Genomic DNA, 8,981 nt, shown 5'->3' with positions numbered 1-8,981 from the left:
AACCATGCTTGTTCTGGGCGTTCAGCGCCAGCTCTTCTCCAGGATGCAATTCTGGCGTTCAAACACCCAGATGCTGCCCATTTTGGGCGTTCAGCGCCAGAACCATGCTCTGTTCTGGCGTTGAACGCCAGCCAGATGCTTCTTACTAGCGTTTAAACGCCAGTAAGGTCTTCCTCCAGGGTGTGATTTTTCTTCTGCTGTTTTTGATTCCGTTTTCAATTTTTATATTTATTTTGTGACTCCACATGATCATGAACCTAATAAAACATGAAAGAACAAGAAAAATAGAATTAGATAAATAAAAATTGGGTTGTCTCCTAACAAGTGCTTCTTTAATGTCAATAGCTTGACAGTGGGCTCTCATGGAGCCTCACAGATGTTCAGAGCATTTTTGAGACTCCCCAACACCAAACTTAGAGTTTGGATATGGGAGTTCAACACCAAACTTAGAGTTTGACTGTGGGGACTCTGGTTGACTCTGTTTTGAGAGAAGCTTTTTATGCTTCATCTCCATGTTTACAGAAGGATGACCTTGAGTTGTAAACACAAGGGAGTCCCCATTCAATTGAAGGACTAATTCACCTCTGTCAACATCAATCACAGCTCTTGCTGTGGCTAGGAAGGGTCTTCCAAGGATGATGAATTCATCCTCATTCTTCCCAGTATCTAAGACTATGAAATCAGCAGGGATGTAAAGGTCTTCAACCTTTACTAACACGTCCTCTACTTGTCCATAAGCCTGTTTTCTTGAATTGTCTGCCATCTCTAATGAGATTTTAGCAGCTTGCACCCCATAGATTCCCAGTTTCTCTATTACAGAGAGCGGCATGAGGTTTATCCCTGACCCAAGGTCACATAGAGCCTTCTCAAAGGTCATGGTGCCTATGGTACAAGGTATTAAGAACTTTCCAGGATCCTGTCTCTTCTGAGGCAATGTCAGTTGATCCAGATCACTCAGTTCATTAGTGAACAAGGGAGGTTCATCTTCCCAAGTCTCAATACCAAATAATTTGGCATTCAGCTTCATGATTGCACCAAGGTACTTGGTAACTTGCTCTTCAGTAACATCCTCATTCTCTTCAGAAGAGGAATACTCATCAGAGCTCATGAATGGCATAAGGAGGTTTAATGGAATCTCTATGGTCTTTAGATGAGCCTCAGATTCCTTTGGTTCCTCAAAGGGAAACTCCTTATTGATCACTGGACGTCCCAGGAGGTCTTCCTCATTGGGATTCACGTCCTCCCCTTCCTCTTTGGATTCGGCCATGATGGTTATATCAATGGCCTTGCACTCTCCTTTTGGATTTTCTTCTGTATTGCTTGGGAGAGTACTAGGAGGGATTTCAGTGACTCTTTTACTCAGCTGGCCCACTTGTGCTTCCAAATTTCTAATGGAGGATCTTGTTTCATTCATGAAACTCACAGTGGCCTTAGATAGATCAGAGATTAAGTTTGCTAAATTAGATGTATTTTGTTCAGAGTTCTCTGCCTGTTGCTGAGTGGATGATGGAAAAGGCTTGCTATTGCTAAACCTATTTCTTCCACCATTATTAAAGCCTTGTTGAGGCTTTTGTTGATCCTTCCATGAGAAATTTGGATGATTTCTCCATGATGAGTTATAGGTGTTTCCATAAGGTTCACCTAAGTAATTTACCTCTGCTATTGCAAGGTTCTCAAGATCATAGGCTTCTTCTTCAGAAGATGCCTCTTGAGTACTGTTGGATGCAGCTTGCATTCCATTCAGACTCTGAGAAATCATATTGACTTGCTGAGTCAATATTTTATTCTGAGCCAATATGGCATTCATAGTATCAATTTCAAGAACTCCCTTCTTCATAGGCGTCCCATTACTCACAGGATTCCTCTCAGAAGTGTACATGAACTGGTTATTAGCAACCATGTCAATGAGTTCTTGAGCTTCTGCAGGCGTTTTCTTTAGGTGAATGGATCCACCTGCAGAAGTATCCAATGACATCTTAGCTAATTCAGACAGACCATCATAGAATATATTCAGGATGGTCCATTCTGAAAGCATGTCAGAATGACACTTTTTGGTCAGTCCTTTGTATCTCTCCCAAGCTTCATAGAGGGATTCACCTTCTTTCTGTCTGAAGGTCTGAACATCCACTCTAAGCTTACTCAGCTTTTGAGGAGGAAAGAACTTAGCTAAGAAAGCCTTGACCAGCTTATCCCAAGAGTTCAGGCTATCCTTAGGTTGAAAGTCCAACCATATTCTAGCTCTGTCTCTCACAGCAAAAGGGAAAAGCATGAGCCTGTAGACTTCAGGATCTACTCCATTAGTCTTAACAGTATCACATATCTGCAAGAATTCAGTTAAGAACTGAAAAGGATCTTCAGATGGAAGTCCATGAAACTTGCAGTTCTGCTGCATCAGAGAAACTAATTGAGGTTTCAGCTCAAAATTGTTTGCTCCAATGGCAGGAATGGAGATGCTTCTTCCATGTAAATTGGAATTAGGTGCAGTAAAGTCACCAAGCATCCTCCTTGCATTATTATTATTTTTGGCTGCCATCTCCTCTTCTTGTTCAAAAATTTCTGAAAGGTGCTTGCTGGATTATTGTAATTTAGCTTCTCTTAGTTTCCTCTTCAGAGTCCTTTCAGGTTCTGGATCTGCTCCAACAAGAATATTCTTGTCCTTCCTCCTGCTCATATGAAAAAGAAGAACAGAAAAATAATAATAATAGGGGTCTTTTTTACCACAGTATAGAGGTCCCTGTGTGAGTAGAAGAAAAGAAGAAGAAAAAATTCGAACACAGATGGAAGAGGGGGTTCGAATTTGGGTGAGATGAAGTGTTAGTAGATGAATAAATAAATAGAAGGAGATGAGAGAGAAGGAGAATTTTTGAAAATTATTTTTTAAAAAGAGTTAGTGATTTTCGAAAATAGTTTTTGAAAAAGGTTAGTAATTTTTCGAAAATTAAAATCAAAAATTAAAATAATTAGTTAATTAAAAAGAAATTTTGAAAAAAGAGGGAAGATATTTTTGAAAATTAGAGAGAGAGGGAGTTAGTTAGGTAGTTTTGAAAAAGATAAGAAACAAACAAAAAGTTAGTTAGTTAGTTGAAACAAATTTGAAAATCAATTTTGAAAAGATAAGAAGATAAGAAGTTAGAAAAGATATTTTAGAATCAAATTTTGAAAAAGATAAGATAAGAAGATATTTTTGAAAAGATATGATTGAAATTAGTTTTGAAAAAGATTTGATTTTTAAAATCACAATTAATGACTTGATTCACAAGAAATCACAAGATATGATTCTAGAACTTAAAGTTTGAATCTTTCTTAACAAGTAAGTAACAAACTTGAAATTTTTGAATCAAAACATTAATTGATGATGTTATTTTCGAAAATTAGGAGATAAAGATAAGAAAAAGATTTTTGAAAAATATTTTTAAAATTTTTGAAAATAAATAAGAAAAATGAAAAAGATTTTATTTTTGAAAAAGATTTTGAAAAAGATAAGATTTTTAAATTGAAAATTTGATTTGACTCATAAAAACAACTAGATTTTAAAAAGTTTTGAAAAAGTCAACTCAAATTTTTGAATTTATGAGAGAAAGGAGAGAAAGATATTTTTTTGATTTTTGAATTTTTAATGATGAGAGAGAAAAATATGAAAATGATGCAATGCATGAAAATTTTGGATCAAAACAATGAATGCATGCAAGAATGCTATGAATGTCAAGATGAACACCAAGAACACTTTGAATGTCAAGATGAACACCAAGAACATATTTTTGAAAAATTTTTAATGCAAAGAAAACATGCAAGACACCAAACTTAAAAATTTTTCATGTATAGACACTATGAATGCAAGAATGCATATGAAAAACAAGAAAAGACACAAAACATGAAAACATCAAGATCAAACAAGAAGACTTACCAAGAACAACTTGAAGATCATGAAGAACACTATGAATGCATGAATTTTTCGAAACATGCAAGATGAATATGCAATTGACACCAAACTTTCAACTTGACTCAAGACTCAAACAAGAAACATGAAATATTTTTTATTTTTATGATTTTATTAAATTTTTTTTTATTTTTCGAAAATTAATGTGAAAAAGAAAAATAAGGATTCCAAAAAATTTTTAATATGAATTCCAGGAATCTTGTGCTCTTTAGTCTAAAGCTCCAATCTGAGGGTTAGGCATGGCTTAATAGCCAGCCAAGCTTTAGTATGCTATTACATGCATTGAAGTGATTAGTTGAATCCTTAGTCCAAAGGAATTTGGACATGGCTTCACAGCCAGCCAGGATTCAACAAATCATCATGAAACACTAAAATTCATTCTTAAAAATTCTGAAGAAAAATATATTTTTTTGAAAACATTTTTTTTTTAAATATTTCGAAAACAAAGGAGAAAATTTTTTTGAAAGATTTTTGAAAATTTTTTTGAAAAATTTTTGAAAATAAGAAGAAAATTATCCAATCTAAGCAATAAAATGAACCGTCAGTTGTTCAAACTCGAACAATCCCCGGCAAAGGCGCCAAAAATTTGGTGCACGAAATTGTGATCTCAGGCAACGGCGCCAAAAACTCTGTACACACGTCTAAATAAATCGTTTTTCATTCACAACTTCGATACAACTAACCAGCAAGTGCACTGGGTCGTCCAAGTAATAAACCTTACGTGAGTAACGGTCGATCCCACGGAGATTGTTGGTATGAAGCAAGCTATGGTCACCTTGTAAATCTCAGTCAGGCAGATATCAAAAGGTTATGGAGTTTTCGAAAATTAGTAATAAGTAAACATAAACTAAGGATAGAAATACTTATGTAATTCATTGGTGAGAATTTCAAATAAACGTACAGAGATGCATTCGTTCCTCTGAACCTCTGCTTTCCTGCTGTCTTCATCCAATCAATCTTACTCCTTTCCATGGCTGCCTTTATGTAAGGACATCACCGTTGTCAATGGCTACTTTTAATCCTCTCTGGAAAATGGTCCGATGCGTTGTCACTGCATGGCTAATCGTCTGGAGGCATCACCCTTGTCAATGGCTGCATCCTATCCTCTTGTGAAAATGGTCCAAATGCTCTGTCACAGCACGGCTAATCATCTGAGGTTCTCGATCATACTGGAATAGGATTCACCCTCCTTTTGCGTCTGTCACTACGCCCAGCACTCGCGAGTTTGAAGTTTGTCACAGTCATTCAATCCCAGAGTCCTACTCGGAATACCACAGACAAGGTTTAGACTTTTCAGACTCTCATGAATGTCGTCATCAATCTAGCTTATACCACGAAGATTCTGATTAAGAGATCCAAGAGATACTCATTCAATCTAAGGTAGAACGGAAGTGGTTGTCAGGCACGCGTTCATAGGGAATGATGATGATTGTCACGTTCATCACATTCAGGTTGAAGTGCGAATGAATATCTTAGAAGCGGAACAAGTTGAATTGAATAGAAAAACAGTAGTACTTTGCATTAATCTTTGAGGAGCAGCAGAGCTCCACACCTTAATCTATGGAGTGTAGAAACTCTACCGTTGAAAATACATAAGTGAAAGGTTCAGGCATGGCCGAATGGCCAGCCCCCAAAACGTGATCAAAGATGATCCGAAGATCATAAGATGTCTAATACAATAGTAAAAAGTCCTATTTATACTAAACTAGTTACTAGGGTTTACAGAAGTAAGTACTTGATGCATAAATCTACTTCCGGGGCCCACTTGGTGTGTGCTTGGGCTGAGCTTGAATGTTACACGTGCAGAGGCTCTTTCTGGAGTTGAACGCCATGTTGTAACGTATTTCTAGCGTTCAACTCTGGTTTGTGACGTGTTTCTGGCGTTTAACTCCAGACAGCAGCGTATAACTGGCGTTCAACGCCCTTTTACATCATCTAAACTCGGCCAAAGTATGGACTATTATATATTGCTGGAAAGCCCTGGATGTCTACTTTCCAACGCAATTGGAAGCGCGCCATTTTGAGTTCTGTAGCTCCAGAAAATCCACTTTGAGTGTAGAGAGGTTAGAATCCAACAGCATCAGCAGTCCTTCTTCAACCTCTGAATCTGATTTTTGCTCAAGTCCCTCAATTTCAGCCAGAAAATACCTGAAATCACAAAAAAACACACAAACTCATAGTAAAGTTCAAAAATGTGAATTTAACATAAAAACTAATAAAGACATCCCTAAAAGTAACTAGATCCTACTAAAAACATACTAAAAACAATGCCAAAAAGCGTATAAATTATCCGCTCATCAACTATTATATATTGTTAGAAAACTCTGGAAGTTAGCTTTCTAGTATCACTAAAACTGCATCATTTGAACCTCTATAGCTCAAGTTATGCTCATTAGAGTGTGAAGAGGTCAGGGTTGACAACATGCATGAATTCTTTTTGCATTTGTCTTCAATTCTGGGTGTTTTCCCTTTTCCAAACTCTGCCAAACTTGCCTGAATGCTACCTGTAATAAATTAAATTGTAAAATAACTCAAAGTAGAATTCATGCTAGTTTAAAACACCTAAATCTCAGAATAATATAGCAAATCCACATGCAAATTACTAAGAAAAGATAAGAAAGATGCTCACGCATCACAACACCAAATTTGAATTGTTGCTTATCCTCAAGCAACTTAAACAATAGAAATTTGGGATGTCAGTTTGCTTAAGAGTTGAGCTGTCAATCAAGCTTATGTCTGTCCTTTGAATGGGGTTAATGACACTGTGATTATGAATAATTTTGGCATCTCTCTGTCTCTTGAAAACTTGGTGATATCAATGTCATACAAAACTAGAACCCGAATGATGTTATGAATTCTCTTTCTTTTAACTCCTGATTGATCCTTGAACACAGCACTTTTAATTTTTTTTTCCTTAGGTGCTTTGCACCTTGAGCCTAGCCGTGACTCTAAATGTTTTGTGTCAAGCTTTACTCAACATGGAAACACCACAAGCACTTAATTGGGGAAATCTTTGAGCTTTGATCATTTTTTTTAGATTCTTTCTTGTCAGTGGTGCTTAGAGCCTTTCCTTCTCTTTAATTGCATTTGGCTTTTACTCTAAGTGTTCTGTCTCAAGATTTCTTGACACATTCACACCACAAGCATATAACTAGAAAAATAACTCTTTTGAGCTTTTGATCAATTGACCTTCCTAGCCATTGATGCTCAGAGCCTTAAGCCTTGCTTTTTCTTATTCTTTTCTTGCTGTTTCTTTTGCTTCAAGGATCAATTTCTTGTTTAACTCTTGGAGAGCTCATAACACTTCTCTAAGTTCCTGTTTATCATAAACTAACATCTCCTTGTTTTCAGATTCATTCATGCACTATTCTTTCTATGCAGTCACAATCACAAATAAATACCACCACATATAATTTGACAAAACAATTATAAATTTAAGCTCAACAACTCCTGCATTATACCACTTTTCTCTTCCTTTTTTTTTTTTTTTTGAATTCAAGCTCAGATAGTGATACATGAGACATAATTGAATTGAAATAAAACTAAAATAAACTAGAAATATTAAGATAAACTAGAAATACTAAAATAAACCTTGGCTCACGCAAAGGATATTAAAAATAAAATAGAAAGTAGAAAAATAACATAATAATAAGAGAATGAAAAAGAGAACTTAACCACCTCAGTTATCACGATGGTCATTTCTCTGCTCAGGTGGTGCTCCATAAGGTCCTCTCAGTCGTCCTATCTCCTCTTTCATCTGAAAAAGCTCATGGTGCTTAGGCTTTTGCTCAGCCATAATCTGATGGAGAAGGACGTCGTGACTGTCCTGGCTCATCCTCATCTGCTCAAGGGAAGAGGTCAGTTGCTGCCATGGATAAAAATAGAAAAATTAGTAGAGTAACAACACCAAACTTAAAAGTATGTTCCTCCCCGAGCAAAAGAAAATTAAACCAAGAGAAAAGGGAGAGAGAAGATGGGGAACATGCAGAATATTAATAAACAAAAAATAAAAAGAATGGGAGAATAAAGATGCAGAATAGGCCTAGGAAAAAAAAAAAGAAAAGAAGAAAAAATAGAATTCAAAACGGATGGCCTGGCACCAAACGCCAGTGATGCAGCGTTTGGCACCGCAGTGGAAACTCAAATGTGTTAATGCCTGGCGCCAGACGCCCGTGATGTGGTGCTGGACGCCAGGCTCTCCCCTTTTATTTATTTTTATTTTTATTTATTTTTTTAATAATAATTTTTTTAAAAAAAATTTTGGTGCCACACGCCAGGATTGGGCGTTTGGCACCCCTCACTCAATAGCAATTGTAATATGTTACGTTCATGTGGCGCCAAACACCATGTCGTGGAGTTTGGCGCCACCCCTTCGTGATTTCTCTTTCAAATTGATGCTCATGTGGCGCCAAATGTCATGTCGTGGAGTTTGGCGCCACCCCCTGCGTGTCAACTTCTATTTGGGGTGTCCATTTTTCATTCCAATTGCACCTGTTCCTGTGTTAAACATCTTGCATAATTCAAGAAAATTAAAAACAAAGAAAACTACTGATAGATAAGAATAAAATGGAATTAAAACAAAAAACAAGAAATCAAAATAAAAATAAAAATAAATAGAAAATTAAAGGATACTCGGGTTGGGTTGCCTCCCAAAAAGTGCTTCTTTAACGTCACTAGCTTGACGGTTGATTTCTTGTTAAGGTGGGGGTTGATCATAATGTTTTAACTCATTCGCTCTCACTGTGAATCTTCTCCCTGTATCCTCATGGATCAGCTCAATATGCTCAAGAGAGAGGATTTTGTTTACTGTATAAGGTAACTCTGGATTTTAAGTCAACACCACTTTTAACCCTAGTGAGTAACCTTTAGTGGGGATCTTTTGGTTTTTCCATCCCCTTGGCACTTTCTTCTTGGAAACTTCCTCCTTGGTGGATGACGCACACCCAATACCAAACTTAGGTTTGATGTCAGGGAAAATTTTGTTGATTGTCATCAAAGGAGGCTTGAGCTGCAGATCCTGTTGTGCATCCTCAGGAGGTTCTTG

At 36.6% G+C, this 8,981-nt stretch overlaps 1 non-coding gene across 1 annotated transcript; it reads left to right on the top strand.

Annotated features, from left to right (window-relative positions):
* The first annotated feature begins 2,033 nt into the window (after nucleotides 1–2,033).
* On the top strand, nucleotides 2,034–2,137 carry LOC112780404 (small nucleolar RNA R71). Its single transcript, XR_003191244.1, has one exon. It is a non-coding gene; the product is annotated as a small nucleolar RNA R71 (small nucleolar RNA).
* Nucleotides 2,138–8,981: the final 6,844 nt, after the last annotated feature.

This window comes from Arachis hypogaea, chromosome 19 (genome assembly GCF_003086295.3).
Source record: "Arachis hypogaea cultivar Tifrunner chromosome 19, arahy.Tifrunner.gnm2.J5K5, whole genome shotgun sequence".
Classification (NCBI taxonomy): Eukaryota; Viridiplantae; Streptophyta; class Magnoliopsida; order Fabales; family Fabaceae; genus Arachis; species Arachis hypogaea.
Note: the sequence above shows the minus strand (reverse complement) of the source record. Positions and strands in the feature narration are given on the sequence as shown.